The following is a 27,787-nucleotide window of genomic DNA, read 5'->3' as shown; positions in this document are numbered from 1 at the left end:
CTTAGTACCATCAGAGGAGGGATGTGCGGAACTACAAGATTTAGTGATCCGCAGCTTTGCAGTTTTTTTTAGACTTCATGGCCTGTAGGAAGTGCAAATGTACAGCAGTGGTAGACCCTTCCCTCTGTTGCGAGGGGCCTTAAATTGCAATAATATGGCCTGGTGCCACCTGGCAGCCGTCCCTGACTTCTGCTCGTGGTACCAATCATTTCCTCATCTCCTGTCCGTCACTGTCCCCTTCAGAGACCACCCCACCATCCCAGCTGTTTCCTGCACTGGCATCCCCTCAAGTCTCACACATGCACCCAGCAGCACCACGTCCCTCAACGTCCCTCGAGCCTGCCTGCAGAGGGTTGCAGACAGGCAGTGACGACACAGGATCTCCTGCTGCAGCTTGTTTCGGCCGTGGGACATTTTGTAGCACCACATTCTGCCTCACAGCGCTCTAGGTGAATTTCACCTTGAGAAAAATTGGGGCACTTGTCGGGCCTTCACCAAAGACAATCTTTCTAGGTGAAGTTAACACATCCACATACACCAAGTGTGAGTAGTACACACTCACGTAGAGCGAGAGGTGAATTAATCACTTTTAGACTAATACCACGTGATCAAACTCGGGGTGATTAAAGTCAGACACTAGTGTCTTAATTACTTTTTTATGCTCTCCGACCATATTTTCTAGAAACCCATGGAAAATCGTCTCCCCTCATCTGTAATGTAACATTTGTCTCACCTTTACTCCTATTATTTCACTTTACACTATTGCTAGTACTCACCTGTACCTTATTTGTAACTCTTTTGCTCTCCCTCCCTATTCTACAACCTACTCTTGACTTTACTCCGTTTATCTTGGTTACCCTTACCCTCGCCCTAATTGTGTACAGTAACTTTACTCTCAACTCTAGGGAGTCCCTTTCACTATATATCTTTCCCCTTTAATGAGTAACTTTCACTATATACCTGCCCCCTTTAAGGAGTCACTTTCAGTATATACCTTCCCCCTTTAAGAAGTCACTTTCACTATACCTTCCTCCTTTAAGGAGTCACTTTCACTATATAGCTGCACTCTTTAAGGAGTCACTTTCACTATATAGCTGCACTCTTTAAGGAGTCACTTTCACTAAATACCTGCACACTTTAGGAGTCACTTTCACTATCTAGCTGCACTCTTTAAGGAGTCACTTTCAGTATATACCTTCCCCCTTTAAGGAGTCACTTTCACTATATACCTGCCCTCCTTAAGGAGTCACTTTCACTAAATACCTGCACACTTTAGGAGTCACTGTCAGTATATACCATCCCCCTTTAAGGAGTCACTTTCACTATATACTTGCCCTCTTTAAGGAGTCACTTTCACTATATAGCTGCACTCTTTAAGGAGTCACTTTCACTATATAGCTGCACTCTTTAAGAAGTCACTTTCACTAAATACCTGCACACTTTAGGAGTCACTTTCACTATATACCTGCCCTCTTTAAGGAGTCACTTTCACTATATACTTGCCCTCTTTAAGGAGTCACGTTCACTATATACCTGCCCTCCTTAAGGAGTCACTTTCACTAAATACCTGCACACTTTAGGAGTCACTGTCAGTATATACCTTCCCCCTTTAAGGAGTCACTTTCACTATATACCTGCCCCTCCTGATTCTGTCCGATGTTTTTGTTCTTCCATTCTTTTAGGTGCGGTTTTTGGCCCCCGTGATTTTTTGAACAAGAAAATATGTTATGTCCAGGCCATCCAGACTCCAAAAAAGTCGATTGCAAACACTGCAATATTTGCATCCAGTTCTTGGTTTAGGCAAACGCACAGACAGCAAACAGTGGCACAACAGACGATTTCCTGTTATGTAAAATATTACTGTTTAGGCCTTCGAGATACAGTCCATTCCCAAAGGGGCCTTTAAAAGGGGGTAACCGCTGAATGGGGTTCAGTAGACTACCACTAGAAAGAGAGGGGCTGTTTACAAAGTAACCGAGCAAACATGGGGAGACCGAACATCCACGGAAGCCTGGCCAATCTGCAGGAAGAAATCAAGCCAATACCCCTATTGTAAATAATTGGAAATAGGCATAAAGTCAAATTATGCCAATGATGAATTCTGAAAGAACGCAATTATGGACAAAGTAAGCAATAAATGCAAACATTATTGTCGGTCTAAGTGAAGAAACAAAGTAACACTGTATTTGAATATAGCTACAATTATGATCAGATGCCACCATTAAACAAAGGTGCCCTCGCGCAGTGCTCAGAAGTGCAAAAGTGAAAAATGTGTAATAAAAGTGACGGTCAATGTTAAAAAAAAGTGGAATAAAAGTGAAGGTAAATGTAAGCATTTCCATCAAAGCAAGAAGCCGAGGGATTAGATTGTCCTTTTAGAACTTCAAAGTTTCCTATGAGGTCACAGCACGAGGCCACTGGTTTGCTTTCTTCTGCTTAAAAAAAGGAATTTACATGTTGGTGCTGCTTACACCTGTTGAAGAAGAAGGTAAGCCTGTCAAGAGACACTTGCACCCTTCTGATGTCAGCCAAAAAAATGGCTGATGTGAAAGATTTTTAGTTAATTAGGTCCGGCCTCATGTAATCAAAATAATTCCTAAATGTAAAATACACATATTCGCACATGCACTAGTGCAGCTTTGAGTCAGGCTTCATCAACCATTGGTCATTCAGATTTTGATTCCATGTACCATAATATACAATAGTAGGCAACGGGCCAACCCACTTCAGCCATTGGTGCACTTTCATCGTGAGTGGCTGCAGTTTTCTGATCACATGTGCACATCCACCTAACATGAAGTGCACTCCAGTGCTGGACTGGTGGACCAATATTTTATTTTGTCAATGCTTATCGTTCCATCACTTCAGCGTACTCAGGCAGGCCAATATAGTATTGCCAATGCTTGCTTTATTTTTGCAATTGTGTTAACTCTAAAAGCGTGGATGATGAACGTGATTAACAGGAAAGAGCAATGCAATTAGTTTTACCTGGTAGTTTGAGTCCCAGATACAGGGAATGGGAGGCATAAGACAACAAATATAGTATGTTTCCCTGGCAGGTTATCACACATGACACCAAATGCTTCTGCACAGGCCACACCTGCAACCCATGCCCTTCCAACCATACACAATACTATGTACGCTTAAGCACTCTATCTCACTTCTCTTCATTCCACTGCACGCCCACGCCCAGGTATACGTGTCACAATACGTGCCGCTCATTACTTGGATTTTGCTCACCAGAGGATCTGCTCCAGAACGCTCGTTACCGGCGCACTCCCTGAGGCAGTGTCGGCTGGTGGGAGCGCTACCGCGGTCGGCGGTTAGCTCATTCGCTCCCAGCATGATCCTGCCCAGGTTGAGGAGCTTGACAAGGGATTCTGCCTGAGGAGCCTACCGGGGGACTGCGAGGCCCAGCAACCACCACACCTTGCAGCTGGTGCCTCTTCCCCCGGCGGCCACGCCCTCTAATCTCCACCGCTTATCACCTTTCGCGACACCCGCTCCGCGGGTGCCGCTCATTACTTGGATTTTGTTCACCAGAGGATCTGCTCCAGAACGCTCGTTACCGGCGCACTCCCTGAGGCAGTGTCGGCTGGTGGGAGCGCTACCGCGGTCGGCGGTTAGCTCATTCGCTCCCAGCGTGATCCTGCCCAGGTTGAGGAGCTTGACAAGGGATTCTGCCTGAGGAGCCTACCGGGGGACTGCGAGGCCCAGCAACCACCACACCTTGCAGCTGGTGCCTCTTCCCCCGGCGGCCACGCCCTCTAATCTCCACCGCTTATCACCTTTCGCGACACCCGCTCCGCGGGTGCCGCTCATTACTTGGATTTTGCTCACCAGAGGATCTGCTCCAGAACGCTCGTTACCGGCGCACTCCCTGAGGCAGTGTCGGCTGGTGGGAGCGCTACCGCGGTCGGCGGTTAGCTCATTCGCTCCCAGCGTGATCCTGCCCAGGTTGAGGAGCTTGACAAGGGATTCTGCCTGAGGAGCCTACCGGGGGACTGCGAGGCCCAGCAACCACCACACCTTGCAGCTGGTGCCTCTTCCCCCGGCGGCCACGCCCTCTAATCTCCACCGCTTATCACCTTTCGCGACACCCGCTCCTCGGGTGCCGCTCATTACTTGGATTTTGCTCACCAGAGGATCTGCTCCAGAACGCTCGTTACCGGCGCACTCCCTGAGGCAGTGTCGGCTGGTATGAGCGCTACCGCGGTCGGCGGTTAGCTCATTCGCTCCCAGCGTGATCCTGCCCAGGTTGAGGTGCTTGACAAGGGATTCTGCCTGAGGAGCCTACCGGGGGACTGCGAGGCCCAGCAACCACCACACCTTGCAGCTGGTGCCTCTTCCCCCGGCGGCCACGCCCTCTAAATCCCCACCTATATAAGCAACACAAACTCTACCGCGACGCGAAGACCGGGCAAAGAGCGGGCCGTTTGAGGCCGTTCGAGGACGTAAGAGACTGGACTGGACTACTTCTCTTTCCTTCTCACCCGGATTTATCCCCCCTCATTTCTGTTATTAACAGTATCATTGTTTAGTTACAATGGTCGTCACTAGGGGAAACAAAACCAAAGCTCCGGGTAGCATAGGCAAAATGCTTGGTCCTATGGACGACTTCATCACGAAGGCGAATACGTTCATAGACCAAAGCATATCATTAATAGAAGAAAGGGTCTCCTTGGACCTGGCATTCGCCAAAAGATCCTCTTTGGGGATACTGGCGGACGCCAGATCGCCAGCCGTAGGAGTCCCAAATGCTGTGGTAAATCCAAGTCGAGAGAGACGCAGTTTGCCTAACACAATTGACCTGTCAGTGTCCCAGCTCGCAGACTCACAGCTTAGCTTTGACCTAGAAAAAACACCGGACCTAGCCCCGCAAACCTCACCACAAAACTCCTCCATAGAAAAAATAATAGCAAGGGGAAGGAGGGAGGGGACGATAAGCAAGAAAAGGGTTCTCCCTAATCACCCAACACCTAACAACTCGACCCATATACCTAGCGCCCCACAAGATCGATCAGATAGAGTAGAACAAATAGGAGTCCCAGTGTTAGTTCATCACTCAGAGAACGAAACACCTATCCAGGTAATTTTGGATTCACCAACCATCACACAAACCCTTAAGGGTCCACATGATATGGAGGATTCCCAGCTGTTACTAAATAAGATAGCTAATATATTTAAACAATCCTTGCAACCCCTAGAACAACGACTAGCGCAGTTGGAGTTACAGATCTTAAAAATCGCAAAAACTCAACAACCCAACCATCTTCCAGGGCCACAAAAAATAGGGGGAAATAACACTAAAAAAACCACACCCCATAAAGACAACAAACGTAAACCCGAATTTGCCAAATCCCCAAAAGAAGACACTTCAGATAACAATCCCCAGTGTACCCACCATCAACAATACACCGAATTCAGCGAATACACCACATTCAACTACTACACCGACTATACTTAGTATTTCAACAAATACTACCTTACAGGCTTCGCCAGGACCACTAATTACACCCGCCCCAAATATTGAGGCATCTAACAAAACCACTAATAAAACTGCCAATAAAACTATAAATAAATCATCTACCTCGGTCCCTCAGACTTCAGCTTCAAATCCCTCGTCCATCAGGGCCAGGAGAAACGCTGGCAAAAATTTAGACCAGACAAGAGCTCCAGCAGACTTTCCACCTGAGGCTTCACCGTACGTAGTGGTCATGGCCGGTGTTCCTGAGCTAATAGATCATAACTCGGAACCTGGCTAGTCTTTGACAAACAAGGCACAGCATTGGCTGCAGACCAATCGACCGATCCCTTCAACCTGGCATGGAAGGATTAGATCTGTTTCCAGGGTTCCATGGGTGGGTAACACTAGAAAAACGATCCCAGGGGACTGCATAGTGATCACTTTTGAGGACCCACGTATAGCAGATTATATTTGCTCCTGGGAAGACATCGCTTCAAACGGAGGCATTAAAATTAAGTCACTTTCTTTTTTCTATCCTTTTAGACAAATAAATGGACCTCCCCAGGAACAAGAGCCTCCTTGGGCTGTTCCAGTCTCCCGACAGGATGATTTACCGAATCCCAGATATTTTGGCCCCCCAGGCTCTATGACCCAGATTATTCCTGGCACACAGTAGGACCACGTTATCAGGGGGGAGGCTGGGCAGATAGGAGACCATACTCACAAAGGCCGGTGATTAGAGACCAGTCCCGGTGGGACCCATGGCATAAGATCCCGTTGTTTAATAGATATAGTGGACTTGAAATGGTCGATTGACCATCAAACGAAAGTGTACCTACCAACTCGCTTGTACTCTCCCCCCCCAGGAACCTAAATATCTTTTCGGCACCTATGGATGACGAAGTTGTATCCACAGCAGAACAATTACAAGCTGTGAGACCCCCGATTTCTATACTCTATTGGAATATAGCAGGTCTGCGCTCCAAAATTGAGGACGGGACCGCACAAAACTTTTTAAAACCCTATCAAATAATCTGTCTCCAGGAGACTTGGTCAATAGAAGAGCTGCACCTACAAGGTTATAAAACCTACTTTGTTCCAGCAGTAAGTAGTATAATGGGAAGACCCAAAGGTGGGTTAGTAACCTACATAGCGAACACTTTACCCCACCTAAAAGTGGCGAGAGTTTTTCAGGATTCTAACTATCAAATCCTCTCTCTCTCCTTTGCCAACAAGGAGACCATCTTCTTAACCAATCTTTATAATAACCTTGACGATGACCAATTCATAAATCTCCTTAGTAACGCACATGAGAGATTAAAACAATCATATCAATGGAGAATTAGTCAGGGGGTAACCCATTTAATATGGGGAGGAGATTTCAATCTCCATCCATGTTTAACGACCAATCCACTCTGCTGTGGGATGGTGGATGAATTCGAGGCCCCATTAGTACACTTCACACACAATAAAGCGGGAAACGCTCTAAATGCCGTCCTCTCGGACTTGGATCTGCAAATTGTTAACCATCGTAATGCAGATTCTAATTCACTTAATCCAACCTATGTGGGTAGAGGCTACCATACAACAGTAGATTATATTTTTTTATCTTCCGGCCTGGTAGGCATAGCTAAGGATTTTCGGATCATTGGCAATTCTCTCAGTGACCACTCAGCCCTAAGGATTAATCTTTATTTACCTGAGCTCAAACCCCAAAACTCGGCTATAGCAAATATGCTCGCACAGAATAAAATAGAGATTGGTAAACAGAACGGTTACACAATCAAATGGGGGGAAATTAATCCTACCGTTATTACAAAAAAACTGATAATCCAGGCATACCCAAACATTTTAAAATGTCTGGATCTCTCCTCAAGTTATGAGGAAGTCCTAACGAACTTCAAACAAATTTTGGAGTTCATCAAGGATTTACTCTCGTCAAAACCCATAACAAATCACCCTGAAAAGAAAGGGTGGTTTACCCATAACTGCACAACCGCTCTAACCAAACTAAAATCGGCGCTCCATAACAAACCGAGGGATGCAGCCCAAATCCAACTCCTAAGGCGTCAATACATAGGTGAAAGAAAATTGAGAATTGCACAATTAAAGCAGAAACTCTGGGACGATCTTCACAACAGTGCTGTATCAAAAAATAGTGAGCTCTTCTGGCGTACAGTCAGAACCCCATATCTTTCTGACACTGGCACCCCCAGAATAGAAGTTGCCATAGATGAGCACACATGGGTTGCACACTTTTCTAAGATCTTTAAAAGTAGTTCACCCACAGACTTACTGCCCCCAAAAGCACAGTACCCCATCCCGCTTCTGTTTGATATTTCTGATCTTTTGGAAGCATTGCAGAAAAGCAAACCGGGTAAAGCTCCAGGCCCTGACGGGGTCCCAGTGGACTTTTTTTAAAAATAACCTAGATCTCTGGGCCCCCATTATAACAAGAGTGTGCATGGCGGCGACGAATGAGGGAGTTTTAAGTTCCTGGACCAAGTCAATAATGGTCCCCATCTTTAAAAAAGGGGACCGCCAAGATGTGAAGTGTTATCGTCCCATCTCACTGCTGGACTCGCTCGGGAAAGTAGTGGGGAGAGTTATCCTAGAGCGCCTCCAGCAGTGGAGTGAGGATCGAGGCATTATTTCTGATATCCAGTTTGGCTTCCGTGAGGTTTTCGGAACATTAGAACAGGCCCTCAATCTCACTTTAATAATGGGAAAATACACACAGGCCAAGGCAACGAAGATCTATATGGTCTTTGTCGACCTTTCCGCAGCGTTTGACTGCGTATCGCACGCAAAACTGTGGACGGTCCTACACCAATTGGGAGTAGAACCATCTCTTTTGGATTTTTTGAGGGAACTCTATTCCGGTGCAACGGCCAGAGTGCGATTTGGCCTGAATGGCGAGTTGACAGCCCCGTTTAGCGTAGGGCGTGGAGTCAGGCAGGGATGTGTCCTGGCCCCCTTCCTCTTCTCACTCTATACTAATGGCCTGGAGGGGGAGATGTTGAGGGGGGCTCAGGATCTCCCACGCATAAATCAGCGCCTGATTCCAGCCCTGCTCTACGCGGATGACGCCGTCATTCTGGCGCGCACACCACGCGAGCTTCAGCTCTCATTGAATAGGTATACGACCTTCATGGGCAACCTGGATTTGCGGGTGAATGTGAAGAAAACTTTTGTCATGACAGCAGGCAGGGGGAAAAAAAGAACAAAGGCCATTTACCTCGATAACCAAAAGCTTGAGGTCACTCCCCAATACCCCTACCTATGCATCATGATAGATGATCAACTGACATGGAAGCCAGCAGTAGATACAAGGGGTCATCTCCTTAAGAGATCAATAGCCGCTCTGACGAGCTTCTCTCAGAGATTAGGAAAAAGGCCCCCAGTGGAGCTATTGAAAATTTATAATGCCAAATGCCAGGCTATCGCCCTATATGGTGCGGGAGTCTGGGGATACACTGATACTAGCTCCATCCAGAAGGCTGAAAACGTTTTCCTTAGATTTCTCCTAGCCACCCAGAAAGGTACCTCTACCTATGCCATGCACCTGGAATTAGGAATACCGTATATAGAGGATTTAATTAAAACTGAACCACTGATGCTTTGGCGGCGCATTTGGACATCTGATAAAAACTCGCTGACCCAATCCATCATTGCTGACTCGATGGCCCTCGACAAATCCTCTAAAGTAAAATGGCTTTCCTATATACGAGATTTCTTCAAAGATCTAGGGTTTGAGAACTACTTCCTTGAACCAGAATCTATAATGGATATCTCGAAGAGAGACCTCAAACAATTAGCACTAACACACTTGGAGTCTCTAAGATTGGCATCGGAATCATTAAAAACTGCGGTAGTCCATGCAAATATGGTACAAATAGCCCATGGCATCCATCCGTATCTGTCACTTCAATTATCAACATACGAAAGAATGTTAATAACTAGATTCAGGCTAAACACTTTTTTTAGATTGGTTACGTTTCCATTGAAAAACTGTTGGGAAACTACTCTCCCACCTTGTCCGTGTGATGACGTATCAATACAATCCAATCTACATGTGATTATGCTTCGCAAATTTCATCAACCGCATAGAAAAATCTGGTTACTACCAATACTGAGGAGCTGGGGACTGAGACAATGCAGGCCCTCTTTTCTTAGACTCCAAATGTTGGAAACTGAAAATGTCTGTTATTTTGTGAGCAACTTTCTAAAATGCATCATGAAGCACAGGAAAAACTTATAATTGCCCTCATTAACGATTTTCTGAGTTGATTTCTGATTAATTTTTTTATAATTAATCCTCTTTTATTTTATTAGTTTTTTGTATGAATTTTACTGAAACTGTGTGTTTTTTTCTTTCTTATTCATGCAAAAATGTAATGTGTATTATCAACTGTATCTTTTATGGTTTTTCCTTTGTGAATAAGCCGAATAAAGAAGTTTATTATTATTATTAATACGTGCACCACTCTGGTCATTAAACAAGACATTGAATTCCTTCCCATGTAGGGAAACCCGTACCCTTCCAACAACACAAAAAGGAGTGCTTGCTGCCTCGTCATGTGTATGGAGCTCTTCATATATGAAAATGAGTCATCGCATGCTGCTTCAGAGTTTAACATACTAAATTATTCCATAGCTTTTGCCTTTTTCTAGGCCTTTTACCCTGTTAAATGTCTGCAGTTTGGAGCCTGGGAAACTAACAGGGAATAATGTGTAATTCCAAACGGGGACCAGAATTTAGCCCTGAACCTATGATGAGGGCCTATGTCTCACTGGTGGAGCGACATTCCCCAGCCTCTTGGAGCAACAGGTCTTGTTCCAGACCTGCTGCAAGTTTCTGGGTTTCGCCTTGGCCAGCCTCCCAGACAACACTTTTCTGGATTATCCTCCCGTGACCCGCCCCCTTAGTAGCATCAACTCTGTTTACAAAACGTTTAACAATGAAAGCTGTATTGAAAACCTACCTGCAGCGCTAGTTACAACAGCTAAAGATTAAACAAACAGCCGACAGCTTCTGGTGAAACTAGATGTTATTCATTTTAAACAGAGGCTCATTTTAAAAATGGATAGGTTTAGGATCTGAGTAAAGCAGGTAGGTGGAATAAAATAAAATATGTGTAACAAGTCCATAAAAAAGTAAATAACATGCTTGGGTGTTTCTTCAATGAAAAGAGGGAGGAAGGTTTCCGTGTATGTTCAAAAGTGACAGAAATGAAAATGCAGTACAGGTGAAAGCCACTCAAATACAAACAAATAGAGGAAAAGACGCAGAGTGACCCACGGGGTAAAAGCTGCAATGCACTTTCAGTTGCTTCCAACGCCCCTGGTTTACATTTGAGGATGCTGAGCCCTGATGAGCAGAAGATCTGAAGCTTTCAAATGTTAACCGAATCGGGGTTCAGGAGATTGGTGATTTCGGTTCCCCAGGTGCCAATCCCAGAAATTGCAAAATAATACCAGGCCACGTATTTGATATGCTAATAACGATTTACATACCACACTTTATGCAATCCAAATGCCACTTCAAAGTGCGACACACAGCTCAAGGACCGGCCCGGGAATGGCGCTAGAAGGGAATGGTCAGTAGCCTAGACCTGTGGCGCTCTGAATCTCTTCTTGCTTTATGACAGCAAAGAAGAAGCCAGTAAATGTTCCAATTTATGATGAAAGGTTTTATTTGAATGAAAAGATACTTGTGTCTGGTGACAGTGGTGTCACCGATGATCCTGCTTCCCCTAATAGGCCACAGAATAATTCTACTATGCGTATGCTCCTTAAATCTGATCTGGCATAGGCTAGGCCTCCTCTTCTTGATACTATATTCTTTGTCGAAGCTGGTATCTGATGGTTCTTGGTTCTCCTTTCGAGGCTGCTTTTTCATAATCCCGTTTTGCCCATGGGGATTCGAGAAGCTTCTGTTTGGCTGCAGTTGGGTTGCTCAGACCAACCTTCAGGCTTCTGGACGTGAAACTGGCAGGAGAGAGTCCATCAACTTCCGTATTTAAAACTCATCTTGGGCATGGTGGAAGAAGTAACTGTCATTGGCCAAGAGTCATATGCATTATGTTCTGCAGCCATCGCTCATCCAACAAAAAGGATAGTAGCCTAGCTTAAAAGAGCCAATGAGGTTCTCTTAAAATGTGATAGCTTATTCAGGTCTGGTGCCTTTCTACTGACAAAAGAGTAGAATCTCGCAAAGCCAAACAGCGACAATGTGCAGGTTTGTAGAACGTTGTCATAGGCTGTTTTATACCAGAGTCCAAACTACATATTTTCAACAAGGCCTGGAGCATTACTTTTCATGAAATCAGATCTCAAACACTCTTGGTTGCTATAAAAAATGTAACATGTTTCATTTCCAAAGATATTAAAAAGTGCAATTCTAAAACAGCAATCTCTGTTATTAAACACACTAACTCAAATATACAGCAAAGGTCCATGCGGTAATTCACCTGGGAACTGAAAGCGCCCTCCGATGTGTAACGCTTAGGTCAAATAAGTGTCACACAGGGTTGGTCACTGGTACTCCTATTCTATTCACAAATTTTTATAGAGCACATGACTACCCAAAAGGGCTGCTCAGCACTTATAAGTCATGAAGGATCGAGGGCTCTTTAGGCAAATAAAAGGGTTTTAAGTTGTTTTCTAAAATCTAAACAATTATTTGTCCTAAGACTGATCAGTAGGGAGTTCCAAAGATTTGGAACAAGATAGGCAAAAGAATAACACCTGCCACTGGCTCTTTTGATTCTGGGGACAGTGAGGAGAAATATATTATTTGATCTCAATTCTCTGTTGGCACTGTAGGAATTGATGAGGTGACAGAGGATCTACAGACCAGACTTGTATTTTGCACGATGTACAACACAGAGTGCTTTAAATTGTATTCTTTTACTTATCAGCACCCAGAGAAGTGTGGTGAAAGCTGGGTGAGCTAACTGAGTTTTTTTGGGTATATCCAGTAGTATACAGGACTTCTAGCTGATGACTTGCATATACAGTTTGTCAACCTCTGCCTGCTGGGCACATGTCCGGGGCGAGTTACTGCCCATGAGACATACTGACATCTTCCATCTTGATTGTAAAGTCTGACTTCCTTATCCTTTTTATTACTAACTTGAGACATACAAGATGGGATTTCCACCCGGGGCTCAACATCTACATTTTGTTAATCTAGCCATGTGCACACTGTTCCGATTCAACCAACATTGTGTTCATTAGGTGGTGGAAAGTTCCAGGACCACATTTTTCTTGTTGAAAGACTTTGAAGTGTTCTTAAAGAGCTTGTATATTTTCTGAAGAGCTCTCGACATGAAGACTACATCACCTTTGGTGATTTGACTGGCCCTGTATAATTGTCATTTGATTCTTCAGACTTTGGAACCAAAGCAAATAGACTAGATTATTTTGTAATCATTCTGATGTCCAACATATCGTTGATCTCTGGAGAGATGATTGACAAAGCAGTTTTAAAAGTATGGTCAATAGATGCGGTGAGGGACCCAGAATACATTGAGTCCACAGTTTATTTCACCTTCATTGTAGGCCACGGCAGCTAGAGAAGGTTGGTTGAAATGGCTCAGCATATGCTTTATTTCTACTGTGCATCTATGTTTTTTGAGGAAACCTTTATTTTCTAGCCATGGCCTCCTAGCCGCACTCTTACAGCAGATCTAGAATGTCCACTCTCGCTTGGGTAGGTTAGACCTGCCTACATATAAACAGCTGTGCAATGATCCATGCATGATGACACTCATGCACTTCTGTTCTTGGTCAGAAATAAAGTAAGATCACACCTAGAAGAATACCTGCAGTAGAGGATGAACAATGAACTTCATGCTAGTCATCCTTAAGACTACAGACTCCAGATCTCTAGTGCCATCGTTTTCAAAACGTCATAAGTACTCTTTAACCCAGTTGCTTATAGTCTAGACCTTTTCCATACAATCGATTCTTACCCTTTAAACACTGTGATCACTAATGACAATGGAGCAAAAGGTGCATTAAAAGTATTTCCTGATTTGCAAGCAGGTATGTTGTTCAAAATACCTTCATTCTTTGGCGCTTGTAGACAAATAGAAACTGAGTTAGGCTTTTGTGCACATTTTTACCAGCCCAGGACACTTTCCAAGGAGGATTTCATGCTCCATCCTGAAGATTTCTATCAGGTACTCTTGTAGAGCTTCTGCTGTGGTACATTAATGGTGCTTCTTTAATGCAATCAACCCATTCCCCTAATCTCCTTTGAATCACACAGACTAGCAGCAGAGTTCCTGGCGTTCTACCATGTGTGTGTTTCTTTATCCTAAAAAGTGTGTTTCTGTCTTGTGTGAAGATCCAGGCTTCAGTGTATCCCCAAATTCAACACTCTCACGTTCCCTGACTCACCATCGGCCATTGGAATAGCTTCTTTATAAATTGCTTCTCAGTTTAAATTTCCACAGGGCCAGAAGGGGAGGCTAGCACAACTGTGTCAGATCGGTGGATTTGGGGTGCATTCTGTATATTACTTGGGTCTGCTTCTAAGTCACAAACTGCTTCCTGGCCTGCAGGAGGTTCACGTTTCTGGGCATGTGGAGTGGCTTCGTCATACTCAACTGGATATGGCAGCATTTACCAAATATGCATGAGGCCAGCACAGTTTTACAAACCTGTTCTGTTGATTGTGATTCTTGCCTTACCTTTCCCTTCCATTTGCTCTGTAGAGACATATGAGCCCATACCCAATCAAAGTGATGTTGCTCTCACTATCCTGTCAAAGTCATTTTCTTTACAATCAACATGCACTAACATGAAAAAACCCTTGTGTCAGATTGCAGTCCCTGAGTTCATAAAGTATGTTATGTTCAGGCCGCACATCAGTCTCTTCTGTCCATCTTCTCCACACTACCTCATGATCAAGAGTGGACAACAAAGTATCTTCTTGTTCTCGGTGTCTGCAAACAACAGTTCATTCCACTTGTCAACAATAATACTGGGTGTGTATCCTGTACTTGTGTGGCTAGGGTTTGGATAGGGGTTTCCACTTTGCTTTGTTTTAGGTGGTGCCCTAGTGACGTGATGTGGTACTTTGGGTTCCAAATACAGGCTTTATATAGCTACAGATGCCCATTCTGGTAAATCCTTGTCCTTATGCCAGAGACATGACATCTTGACAGCGCCTGTAACCGCTTGATGCACGTCCAGTCACTTAGGCATGTTTTCCTCTCCACAGGTTTGATTAACTTCATTTGGTAAATCAACACTAAACATTTATTGACAATCTATTTGATTGAACACAATGATCAAGGAGTAAACAGTGACATTTTCAAAATCCTGAAGAATTCATGAACCCATCCAGACAGCGCCATAAACGTACAGGCCTAGAAGTCAGTTATTTATTTGAGTCTGTTTATAAAGCACAGCTTACACTCTGGTACAATCTCTTGGCACTATGGGAAAGCCAAATTTAGGCTTGCTTGCACTTGTTCATCATCTTGTTAGGTAAAGAGTCAGGTTTTCAGAGCTTTCAGAAATATGGGCAAGGAGGGTTAAAGCAGTTAGATTGGTAAACAGTTCCATACTATTGCTCCCTGGTTATGGAAAGCTCTTTTTCACAATTTGACGTATCTTGTTCCGGTTCCTCAAATACAGCCTATTTTGTCATCTCAAGTTACCAGAAATTTTGGTACCGTTTGTGATAGAGTTTTTTGAGAAATGCAAGCAAGATGAATGAAAGAGGATCCTTTTTAGGTCTCACGTTCCAGACAGTTCAAGCTGTGTGGTTGCAAAAAAAGCTATTGTTAACTTACAGTGGACTTACAGCCCACCCATTGCTTATGATTGGTTAGTTTTATTGTCGTGCTCATTTGCTTGCTTCTTATTTGATGGCCTGACTTCCTATTCTTGTGTTTGTCCCTTCTCCAGACCATAGCCTCTTTGCCATCCTTTTGTCTGGCTGTCTTGTATGCTTCCACTCCTCACATTAGGGAAATACTTTTGTTTTGATTCAGCACTCCATGTGAGTGCGAATGTATTCTAGCTCTTTCCCTCATGTGCTGCTTCCCCCTGAAACACCCTCCTTCAAACCCCAGCACTGTGTTGCTCCCCACCACTCCAGCTGTTCTGGAGAAGCACAGCAAAAAGGTTATTATGACTGATAGCACACTATATGGGTTGTTTTTGTTTTATCTCCTGCATTACATATCAAGCATAAAAACACAAGCTTTGGCACACAAAAACTTTTATGGAGCTGGGGAAGGGCCTTCTGCTGCACTCACTCGGCTGGCATCTGCGGTTGAAAGTGTTCTTAACACAAAACTTCTTCTGGGGGCTCACAAATCTGCACCCTGGGCTGCTGCATATTCTGGATCCTGTGGAAAGTAGATTAGGCCTTGGCAAGTGTTTACCTTTACAGGTGAATACTTCCTTATTCCTATTTAATTATGTTCAGACTTTTCTGAGTGAAAATCATAACTAAATTAGCCTTGCCCTTTATGAAGATTAATATCGTTGAATTCAATGTACAGTTTCGAAAAACCATAGGATATGTTAGTTTTTCTGACAGTCTTTCAAAATATTCTTTCTTTTACATTTTTTTAAACAATACTTTACAGAGAAACATTGGCAAAGCCAACCACTCGGCACTCACACTATAAAGGCGAGACTTACTAATTTTGCCAATGCTGGTTTCTTTTGGGAGCCAGTAAAGTTGGTGCAGGTTGTTGAAAACAGAATCAGACGTTATCAATGCATCTTACAGGGTGTTTTGGATTAAGACAGATTTTTGTGAGTTGACTATTCTGCATACGTAGATTTAGTTTGGAGTCTATCATGAAGCTGAGATTCCTTACTACATTAACCGCAGCTGGACCTCTTGTATGCCGGGCGATAGGTGGGATTCTCAGTGGCACACTTTACAATTAATGAAGATCATTTCTGATTTGGGAGGATTCAGGTTGATGTAATTTATATTCCTCCATGTGTTCACGAATTCCTAAATAAGGGTAATCCCGGAGATTGAATTGCCAGGTTTGCCCCCATGAAATCAGGATGTTATTGGCGTACAAATAGGAAATCACGTTAATTATTTTTAGGAGCATTGCCAGTGGCTGGATGTATATATTGAGAAGGTGGCGGTGGGCTTGGATATCTGCAAAAACCTTTGACAGAAAGGCAGTGGCATGGATGAAAAAGTCTAGTTGAACCTGATGACATCTATTGAAAATGAACAATGTTAAGCACTTGAAGGTAGTGCTTCCAATGCTGGCCTTTTGTAGCGGTTGTAGTATTATTCTGTGATCAATGGTGTCGAATGCATTAGAGAGGTCAAAGAGTATTTCTAATTTTGACACTCCATTATCTGGGAGACAAATATGTAGGCATGATTTTTTGAACTTTTTTCAAATAGGAGCCTGGGGTATCTGAGCCAAAGGGTGTCAGTGGTGGCAAATAAGACTGGAACAGTGAGCGAAACAAGCATCGAGTTCTTGGGCACCTATGAGTAATAATACAGGAGATGGAATTTACTGGCATCCATTACAGGAGCACTGTCATGTTGGCCTATGCTCATGCCTTTGAAGGGGTTCCCTTATCTGGGTGCACTTACATCTGTGTTTTGAGTTGTGGTCTGAGTTCCGTGTCTCATATAATAGCAAAACCAGTTCCTCCACCATTGGGATGATAGGTTTAACGCTTGTTTTACGCAAGTATTTTTAGCCCTTGAAGGATATTTAATACTATTGTTCAATGCAACGTAAGGTTTCTTCTAAATTCAGTGATATGTGATTTTCAAAGACTGAGGTGAATATATCCAGTGGAAAGACTTACGAAAGCTGTTATCCTGAAATGTTATGCTGCTTCGCACTACAAAAGCAGAGGGGGTGTGGGTTGAGTTACAATGCAAGCACAATGAAAGGTTTGTAACATGTTTTGGCTCATGTATTTAAGGAATTTTATAGAATATTTTTACTGAGCCTGCATATGTTCATACTTCATAGGCTTCAAGTAGCACAGTCCCAGTCCTCAGCAAGTGCAGATACTTCTCTTCGCAATCAGGGGTGTATAGAGCTTAATGGAACCCTGAACTGGATATCGGTGAAGCTACACAAATAACTTTGAATTGCAAGGTGAACTTATGCGTTCCATCCTGACCTTCGAGAAATGGCTGCAGGAGAACCATTCGCCCGTCCTCTGCCAAATGCACTACATTTCGCAACTGTCGCATGAACCCACAGGCTGCTGGAGGGTATCTCATACTGCTGCTGTAATCCCTTGTGTTCTAACAACTCTTGTTATTGTACTAGTAATATTAGTAATAATCAGAGAATCCCGCTTGACTAAAGTCACAAAAATTGCATATCCATCATCTCCAATGTAATCGAAAGCCACTGTTGAAACTCAATTCTTATAATGATTATTGTATGGCTGCTTAAAAGATCATGGATGGTCTCTGCTTACAAAGCCTTCAACTGACCCAAATAAACTTGCTGGTTATTTTTCAATAACCATGGTACCATTGTAGTCAGTCAGCTAAGAAACACTTAGATATTTGATGAATGTTGGTTCATGTTCAAATCTGACAGAGTATGAGAGCCATTTCTTATTGAATCAAAAACAGCGATGATGATGACGGCGGACGAGGGATAGTATTCATGATTCACAATTCTTACCTTGTCAGACTGGATTGATTAATTTGATATTGTGGTTCCTGGCATATGGCTGAAGAAGTGGCAGAAGCATTAGATTCTGTCAGTGATTGGATCTGATCCATGCTCACAAAGATTAGATAACCTGCCTGCTTCTGCCGGTCATCTAATGTCAAAAACATATCTGAAACCTCTTTGTCACATCTTGCTGCACATGTGTTTTAAACTTCATGTGCATGTCAACTTTCATCTGTTTCTCCGCATAACATAAATTAGCAATCAGAGTTTTAGAGGTGAGAAGAACTATATATAACAACATGAAAGAACAGCAACTCTCAGTCATTGAATAGTAATAAAACGAAGATGTTTCTTTTCAGTTCCATTTCATCTTTAAAACCAGTATAGACAGCAGTATCATGGAATTTGATGGATCCCAATGAAAGACTCAGAAATGTTAAGGCTCCAGGGTCGTATTAAATAAAATGCCCAATAATGGACCACCTCAACGAAATCATAAAGAAACGTACTCAGGTTTTAGAAAAGTCATGAGGAAGTCTTCAAATCTATGTGGAATAATAACGCAAAACCACAATAGCCTAGTCATAGTTAATTCAAGGTTGTTTCCACACTTTTTTGAAGACTGCTAAACTTGGTGGAACCAGTAATTGCAAATATACCTAAACACATCCACATTTCGCCTACCTTAAAATAATTCTACCAGCTTCAATTGTCAGTCAATGTAAAATATAAGCTTTTTCAGTTAATGCCTAAGATTCTTTAGTCTCAAGCAATATGAAATCTGGTATCTTTTGGTATCATGTGGAAGGTAACATTCTCTTTAATAATAAGTTAATAGTGTGATAAAATATCCAGAATGGGCAGAAATAAGGTATGAACTGTTGACTCCTAGTTGGTACCTTCAGATCTCTGGAGTAAAGAGAATTCCATATGGATTTTAACATTACTGAATTTGGCCCTGTTTCGTCAGTGCCTGATTCTTCATCATCAACTACTTGGAAATCCAAAAAACATTATATGCTTAAGGAGATCTGATACTGATCATTTTACATCTAGATTATGCGATTCACGCTTTAGATGTCAGAAGCATACCGGAGCTTTACTTCTCTGTAACTAGGTAAAGAAGCCAGCACAGGCTACAGTACTCATTTAGTATTATGCCTGTCTGAGACCCTTTCATTGCCGAATGTAATTTTTTTTTAATGTGTCGCACAACTCAATTATGTAGTATGACAAATGGCGTTGCGAAATTCATCTAACCTCTGCCTTTTTAAATTGCCACATGTTTTCTATTGTAATAGTAATATATATTCGTCTACTGCACTTTTATAGCTGCCATTTCAGTATCTTTACTTATTTTGACACCAAGCCAACTTCATATGTGACACCAACCAACACTGTACATTTCTTTTAAAGTGCTCATTTTCTTTTAGCTTACTTCAATGTGTCTGTACTTACACTCTACCATACATAGCTTACATAGCTTCAACCACCATGCACAATGTTTTAGACATGGCCGTCCCGTTTTTTAATTGAAAATAGCACTTTATTACTGCTTGGCTAATACTTTTGAAGGCCTCATTGTACAAAGCAGTTGCCCAAAGCCTCCATTTGGTTCCTTTGGTCCCAGTACTTTTTTTTACAATTTGGAGTAATAGTGGAGAAATGTCTAAGTCTTTTTTAACAAATATTCTGTATGAGATACTTTAACAGGGTGATAGAAAATAATAAAATAGTCTAGGGGGGTTCACTGTTCCAAATGAGGAAAATAGTATTTGGATTCAGAGTTACAGTGACATAACAGTGGAAATGTAATTCTTAATGCACGGTCCGATTCCATGGCATAATTAAGTTAATCCCTGTTGTAATGCTGGCTCTAGCATAAGGGTCGTACTTATAAGTACACTGCAACACCCTTGCCATGATGATGCAGCCCAACCCTTGTATAATGCTGGCATGCCATAATTGTGGTAATTTGTGACATACGATGGGCAACCTTGATAATTAAGCATGAAAAACGAAATCTGCCTAGGTACGGCAGAGGTACGTGTGCGTACTATCACGCAAAGGATAAGCATTTTTTGGGGGGAATGGTGTTTTTTTTTAACCGAAAGGCATGTATTTGATAGGAAACTGTATGTAGTTTTACAAACTGATAGGCTAATGTTATAAATAAATTGCATTTTTACATATATATTCAAAGTGAATATTTCATGGATACTCACTAATTAAGTATCCTGTAAGATTGATGTAACCTGTCTTCAGCCCAGACTTATATATTTTCGGTCACCTCAGTATGAATATGATCCTGATAACTGCCATGGCCTGGCATTGTGAGATCTCGTTTCAATTTTATTACCGGCAATGGATAGAATTTGGTACTGTAATTCAAATTCAGACATGACCATAGCATACAATATGTAAATAACAGGAAACCAATTCCATTATAACCCAAATTACATTGCACGCCCAGGGAAAAAAGACAGGAAAAAACACGAGGGATAAAAAAGAATGTGTCTGACCAGGTGGCAGTTACCTTAAATTAATAATCGCATGTCCACAAACAAGGAGGGATCAAATGTCTTTATTGGCACCTGGTGGATACACATTTCTCCACTGACGTGCAACCTTCTTCAATTCAACTAGTCATGCCCCCAAGGAGGCTCAGTATTATACCTGAAAACTAGAAGTGCTCAGTCCTCTTTAATCATTCAAAAGTGCAAAAAATGTAAAGCACAACGAGCCTTCTGGTGTGACCAGGTAAGTGATGTTATGGCATTGGCAATTCTTTAAAGAACGATTGAGGCATGTATTTTGGAAGTGCCTGGAAAAGATAAAGCAACTTTGGTTGGATGATCATCTTGATCCAGTCTAAGAAGGAGCTGATTCCTTTTATTGAGAATGTGTGGCTTGTTTAAGAGCTGGTACATAATTAAAAATCCTATAATCTTCATATTTTCATGTGAGCAATATACCCAACTTTTTGTGTTGAGGAATGACTCATGGATCTCGGCAATTTCCAGCCTAATACACAAAGTTGTATTCGTTTCTCTATTAGTTTGTGACCCAAGTGGGAACCAAGTACTTGAGCTAATACCTGGCGGATGGGAATGCAGACAGATTTCTGCATTAAGTCCTCTGAGAGGTGTCTGCAGACTCACTGCTTTGCTTTGTACTTAACTGATTCTGCCGGCTGGCACAGGGCAGACTGCTGTAGTTAGTGGTCTGGACCAGGACATAAACTGCTTTGATATTCTAGTTGCTGTATGCTGGCTTCCTTCAAACACAGAATCACAGTGTTCTGCTTCCTGTCAGGAGGGTTGGACTGCTCCAGGGGTGAAGCCACTGCAGACTTGCATGGTTAGCAGGATTCAACTTTGGAAGTGTTCCTTGCTTCAGCTGCTCCTGCAGATATCAGGAGGGTATGGAGTTTGCAGACTTGTGCTCCAGTGTGCTCAAAAACCAAGATACCCGGTGAACACAGTCGGGCACTCAAGGTAAGGGAACACAACTATACATCATGCAGGGGACATTCCAGTCCCACAAATTGGCCTTTAGAAAGGCATTAGAAACATTTTTGTTCTGGGAATAGTTGATAATTTAGTGTGGTTTCTGTTCTCTTCTTTACATGTAAAACATTAACAATAATTATAATAGTAGCACCATCACCCAAGGCGGACCCAACGGACCTCAAGAACTTCTGGCCTATCTCCCTTCTCCCGATAATGGCGAAAGTCATTGAGAAGATCGTCAACAGACAACTGACCCGCTTCCTTGAAGAGAACAACACCCTGGACTCGTCCCAATCCAGATTCTGCAGCAACCACAGCACCGAAACCTCCCTCATCGCCGCCACCTACGACATCAGGACCCTGCTGGACAGCGGCGAAACCACTGCCCTCATCCTCTTAGACCTCCCGGACGCCTACGACACCATCTGCAACCATACCCTACTCACACGCCTCCACAACGCGGGGATCCGCGACAAAGCCCTGGATTGGATCACCTCCTTCCTCACTGACAGAACCCAGCGAGTCAGCCTCCCTCCATTCCATTCCAAAGCCACCAAGATCACCTGCGGCGTACCCCAAGGATCATCCCTCAGCCTGACTCTTTTCAACGTCTACATGACACCGCTCGCCAACATCGTCTGATCACACGCCCTCAACATTGTCTCATACGCCGACGACACCCAGCTGATCCTCTCCCTCACCAAGGACCCCACCACCGCCAAGACCAACTTCCACGAAGGAATGAAGGCCGTCGCCGAATGGATGAAGAACATCCGCCTGAGGCTGAACTCGGACAAGAATGAGGTCCTCATCCTCGGCTCCACCCCTTCTGCCTGGGACAATTCCTGGTGGCCGGCCTCACTAAGAGCTGCACCGACAGCCACCAACCATGCACACAACCTGGGGTTCATCCTGGACGCATCACTGTCAATGGCACAGCAAGTCAACGCTGTATCCTCCTCCTGCTTCAAAACCCTACGCATGCTTCGCTAGATCTACAGATGGATCCCCACCGAAACCAGAAGGACGGTCACCCAGGCCCTCATCACCAGCAGGCTAGACTATGGCAAGGCCCTCTACACGGGAATCACAGATAAACTCCAGAAAAGACTTCAACGCATCCAGAACGCCTCCGCTCGCCTCGTCCTCGACATCCCCCGCCACAGCCACATCACTGCCCACATGGGAGACCTGCAGTGGCTCCCGGTGAACAAGAGGATCACCTTCAAACTCCTCACCCACACTCACAAAGCACTCCACGACGCCGGGCCAACATACCTCAACAAAGGACTCACCTTCTATACTTCCAACCGCCAGCTTCGATCCACTGACCTCTCCCTTGCCACCGTCCCACGCATCCACCGAACTACCTCTGGCGTCAGATCTTTCTCCCACCTCGCCGCCAAGGCATGGAACACCCTTCCCATCGACCTGCGGCAGACCCGGGACCTACTGACCTTCAGGAGACTTCTCAAGACCTGGCTGTGCGAGCAGTAGCAGTTCCCTCCCCCCCTCCCTCTTAGGGCCTTGAGACCCTCTCAGGCGAGTAGTGCACTCTACTAATGTCTGATCGATTGATTGATCACCTACACTGTAACCTTCACCTACATCCACAGGCACTTGACCAGTCATAACATTGTCCTCTCCAAAATCATACAGTCCAGCGCTTAATACTCAGGCCTGGACCGGCCATTCTGCCACTCTTGCATTTGCCCAGTAGGCTGCAGCCTTGAATGAGCTGCGTGACCCAACCCCCGAGGCCCAGTTCTAATAGCATCCTCCTGAAGTATTGGACTGTTTAAACTTTATAGCCAGGTCTGATTTTGGTTTGCTCTCTGCCCCTGGTAAAACTGCTGAATTAATTTTTGCAATGTTATGGTTCCTTGAACTGCCATAGTAGCTAAATTGGTCTCTCATCATACTGTTCACCTCCTCTGTGACCAAGGTGGTTACATATACCATTTTTTATTCAAACAGGTTTAGAACCCACCATCGCTCCATTACTCAAATTTTCTGTCAACCAGTACTTGGAACAGTCATTAGCAGTGATGACCCGATTCAACTTTTTTCCCATGCTTGCAAGGACACCCTTTTCAACCCCATCTGCTTTTTCGCCGATAGAAACATCATCCTGTTAATCTTGTTAAAACAAAGCATCCATTCTCTGATCCTCTGTATCCACACAGGACACATAAAGCTGGGCACGTTTCACTCCTTTAACAACAGATGCATGGTGCTATGTTTTTCACACTGTTGGCAGTCTATGTAAGTAAGTGATGTGCAATGCCCTGGCACAATGATCGTTCACTGGTGTCAATATGTTATATAATTCTTTTGGCACAGAGGTTATACAGAATCTTTTCACCCTTCCGTTTTAATTTGGAGTGACACTTTGAGCCTTTTGAATCTTGTTGCCAAGTACCTTTGTTTTATTTTAACTTTGTGGATGGAAACATTTAACTTCCCTGTTTTTTTTCTGAAAAAGCCACTGAATTTCAGTTTCTGATCTCCTTCGCCTCTGCCTAGTTGTTTAACCTGTTCTTTCATGTACCAGTTTACCTAAACATAGGTGTTCTTTGTTCTTCCTTTTTAACCATTAGAATGCCTCTCCAACTGCGCTTTTCTCCTTCAATATGTTTTTGACTCATGCTTCCTACCAAGGATATACAGGTACCCAGTACACAATGGAGAATATATGTCTGGTTTGCATTAATTTTGAATTGTTGCCTTACATGTTTCCTGTACACCCTTCCAAAGTTACAGTAAACCTATATCCTAAGTTCTGCAACATTAATGCTGAAAGCTTACCAGAGGTAGCAAGTGTTAAAGTAGAAGATGTGCGTATTGGGCAATCAGGCAGCGTGTTGTAGGATGTTCTGCTCCCCATATGGCTAAGCATCCAAACAGCCTAGATAGCACCTGTATTTCCAGTCTTGACCATCAGGAGGGATGCTCCATAATTTAGGAGGTGTAGCTGCTCGGAAAGACAATTGCGGATATGCAGAGTACTGCATTGTTGAAAACATGTGAAACTTGGGCTTCTTCCTTGCATGCCTTTGTCATGCCATGTGTTGGGAGAGAGAGGCATGGTCAAGCTTTAGGAATTATCCGTCCAAAAGAGTGGTCAGTGCAGAGATTTCTGCCTATAAGTCCCAATCCAAGATGAAGTCCAGTCTTGCCCTGTGATGTCAGTTCCTGTTTAAATCATATATAACTGAGGTGTTTAGTGATGGATGCAGCGCAGTGCATATGTTCATTAGTTTTTTGGTCAGTTATTGCTCACTTGCTACAATTTTTGTGCCTGATTTTTGCTCCCTGCAGCCTGAATTTCTTCAGTCAAGAATTACAAGATTGCCAGGGAGGAGGTTGGCACTTTATGGCTTTTTCCTCTGAAGACCCTCTTGAAGAGGCATTTGTCTCCTTTCACAAGTGTTATACTACACAGCATTATACCATGTGTACTGGAAGGAGTCGACCCACCCTTTATTCAATAAAGACACCTTTTATCAGGCAGTCAAGTTTGATAGACCCTCCTGTCGTCTAGTCTTTGACAATATCTTGTACACGTATCCATGCCCTGGTTGGTTACTCTACGTTGCTTAGTCCTTCACCTGCCAACAACATCCACTGCATCCTACCACTGGGACAATTCATATATTCTGGTTTCTTTTAATGATATATTCTTAATCTGTGTTAGTCACCATCTCAGTCCACATATGTTTGCCAGGTGCCCCTTTTTAGGTCTCGGCCTGCGTAGGCTGCGCATGCGCAGTCTCGCTCACGAAATCTTATGTTTTGGGTATCTTGAACTAGCGAGGTTAAGCTCTGCCCCTCTTTTCCATTGGCTGGCGTCACAAACGGTGGCCAGCCATTGGAAAAGAGATTGCAGTGATGTACACTTTTCTCTTTTTTGTCCGTCCCACTTGGACGGACTGACTTGACTTCCTGCTGGCGTAAAAGGTTTGTTATTGTTATGGGGCAAAACAGAGGGCCCCTTAAAGATAATAAACCTTTTACGCGAGCAGGAAGTCAGGCCGAGGCCGTCGAAGTGGGACAGCAGTAAAAGAGAAATGTTTTTTTAAGCTGACGTGGGAAATCTATCCCCTGTGGTTTGCCAATCATCCCCCGGATTTGGTGAAACAAATGAATCTTGTAATAAATCTGCGTAGTAAATGGCAGATAATCCGTGTCTTCCCTCTTGGATTAAGAGGATTTCTGCGAGTGCAGGTGTGATTTATATACGTCCACTCCGCCTTCCAGAAAGAAAAGGTGTCTCCGCGGCGTATTCTATCTGTTCCCAGATCCCCCGGACCCCCAATGCTTGGATCCGCCTACCTCCCTCCACCCTTTATTCACATTCCCTCCTCCCCCCCACCTCTCAGCCTTCTCCGTTTCAATCAGGTGTCTGCTGCTTTTCTACTTCGCCGTTGCTGCCCCCTCCGCGTCCTTCTCACCAGGAAAGGCCAGTCCTCCCCCCTCCCTCTCCAGGGAGCGGCAACGTGCTCGGAATGTGGGCTTCCACTTTGCCAGGACGCTTTTGCCTGTCTCTCGTTCTCTCCCTCCACCTCCTCCAACCGGGACTGCCAGCATGCTGCCTCTTAGCCAGCCCATCTGACACCTCTGAGGGGAGAAGGATCCAGACGAGAGGCCCTACGCTTCCAAAGCTCTGCTCTCGAAACAAAGGACTACAGCGTGAAAGTTAAAGTTCAAGCAGGTAAACAGACCGTAGCCATAGTTTTGTTTCGTGCTTTCGCTCACAGCAACAAACACATTGCCCTCTCCCTTTCAGGCATGGCAGCGCGGCAATGCGTTGCATGATAGGTTAGATAAATCTGTCCAGGGTCCATTAAAAAAGTCCTCTTTATACATGTGAAAATCGAATGTACCAAATTAAAAAGGAGACACTTTTCGAAGCTCAAATGTTTTCAACCCACATGCATATATCAGCTGATAAACATTAGCAGCAGCAGAACAACGGAAAACAGGAACAATTAATCTTTCTTAAACTGTAATATGGAGCTAACCACTCAGTTTGTGTTTTCTTCCTCCAGCTCTCCTGCAAAGGAGAGAGTAGCGGTCATCAATAGCAAACATCAGCTGCATAAATGCAACACTGTCCACTCGCTTCACGTTTAGAAGGGAACACTACAACTCTTCCTCGTGGTTATCGAAGACCAGACACTTTGGAACACATTTCCTCAGTTAAGAACTATAGAAATGATCTCCGAAAGTATAGTCTTAACACAAACGACTGCGGCTCACCCAGACAGAAAAAGTAGAAACCCTTCTTACATACAGTAAGCAAAAGTTCAGCCTGCCCGCTGCCCACTCCCGCTGATCTCGGAGTGACAACAGACGATCACGTTGCCGGCGCTGCCGGTTTGTTGTTGCTGCCAGGAACCACATGTCTGTAGTATGTGGTAGCCCGCCACGGATTACCTCATGGCTTCACTGTACCAGAGATAACACCTCCCGGTCCTTCCCCGCTCCACCTGAGTCCAGCCACCTCCTGGGCAAGCAGGGCAAAGATGACAACGCCGCCAAGAAGCCCCACCGCCCCCGCAAGAGGCCAGGGTTCTCTACCAGTATCAATACCAGTACCAGCAGAGGAATGACTGCGAGGAGGAAAACGTAAGAGGCACATCTTTATTTCTTAATGTATTAACTCGCTATCTGCCCCCCCCCCCCCTCCCCACTTTCCGCCCGTGCCACATACCTACCACCAGTAGGGCTCTTTAGTAATAATTAAACTGCGTCTGAGCCTCTGGAGGAGACCCGTTAATATTCAAATTACTTGTCTCTCCCCAGCCTCGGCAGTTCCCATCCGCAGATAGAAGCCTGTATCGATTTTCTGCAGAGGCTGCGAAAGAAGAGGCTCCTTGTTTTGGCTTCGAAGAAGTTTAACCTAACATTTCCCGGCTCGGGAGCCATCCCTGCAGGGCATACTGGAAAGATACGCGAGGACCCAAGGTGCTCCTGGGTAGAACTGGCGCCCGCCATACGGCCATGCCATAGCATGGGCGAACACACCCACTGGTGATCCGAAAATCCCCGGAGAAGAGGCTAACGCTGTCCCAGGTAAGATGCCCCTCCTAAGACTCGTTCGCCACTAGCCTCACCGCATGCTGTTAACCCCGCACCCG

The 27,787-nt window shown here is 44.1% G+C and overlaps 1 protein-coding gene and 1 non-coding gene across 2 annotated transcripts in view; one reads left to right on the top strand and one right to left on the bottom strand.

Moving 5' to 3' along the window:
- EPS8L2 (EPS8 signaling adaptor L2) overlaps positions 1 to 27,787 on the top strand; it is a 411,521-nt gene that overhangs the window by 165,505 nt on the left and 218,229 nt on the right. The gene's annotated exons all lie outside the window — the stretch shown is intronic.
- Positions 26,667 to 26,884, bottom strand: LOC144825747 (small nucleolar RNA U3). Its single transcript, XR_013609543.1, has one exon. It is a non-coding gene; the product is annotated as a small nucleolar RNA U3 (small nucleolar RNA).

Source organism: Lissotriton helveticus, chromosome 3_1, assembly GCF_964261635.1.
Source record: "Lissotriton helveticus chromosome 3_1, aLisHel1.1, whole genome shotgun sequence".
NCBI classification, from domain to species: domain Eukaryota; kingdom Metazoa; phylum Chordata; class Amphibia; order Caudata; family Salamandridae; genus Lissotriton; species Lissotriton helveticus.
This window is presented reverse-complemented; position numbering and strand designations above follow the sequence as displayed.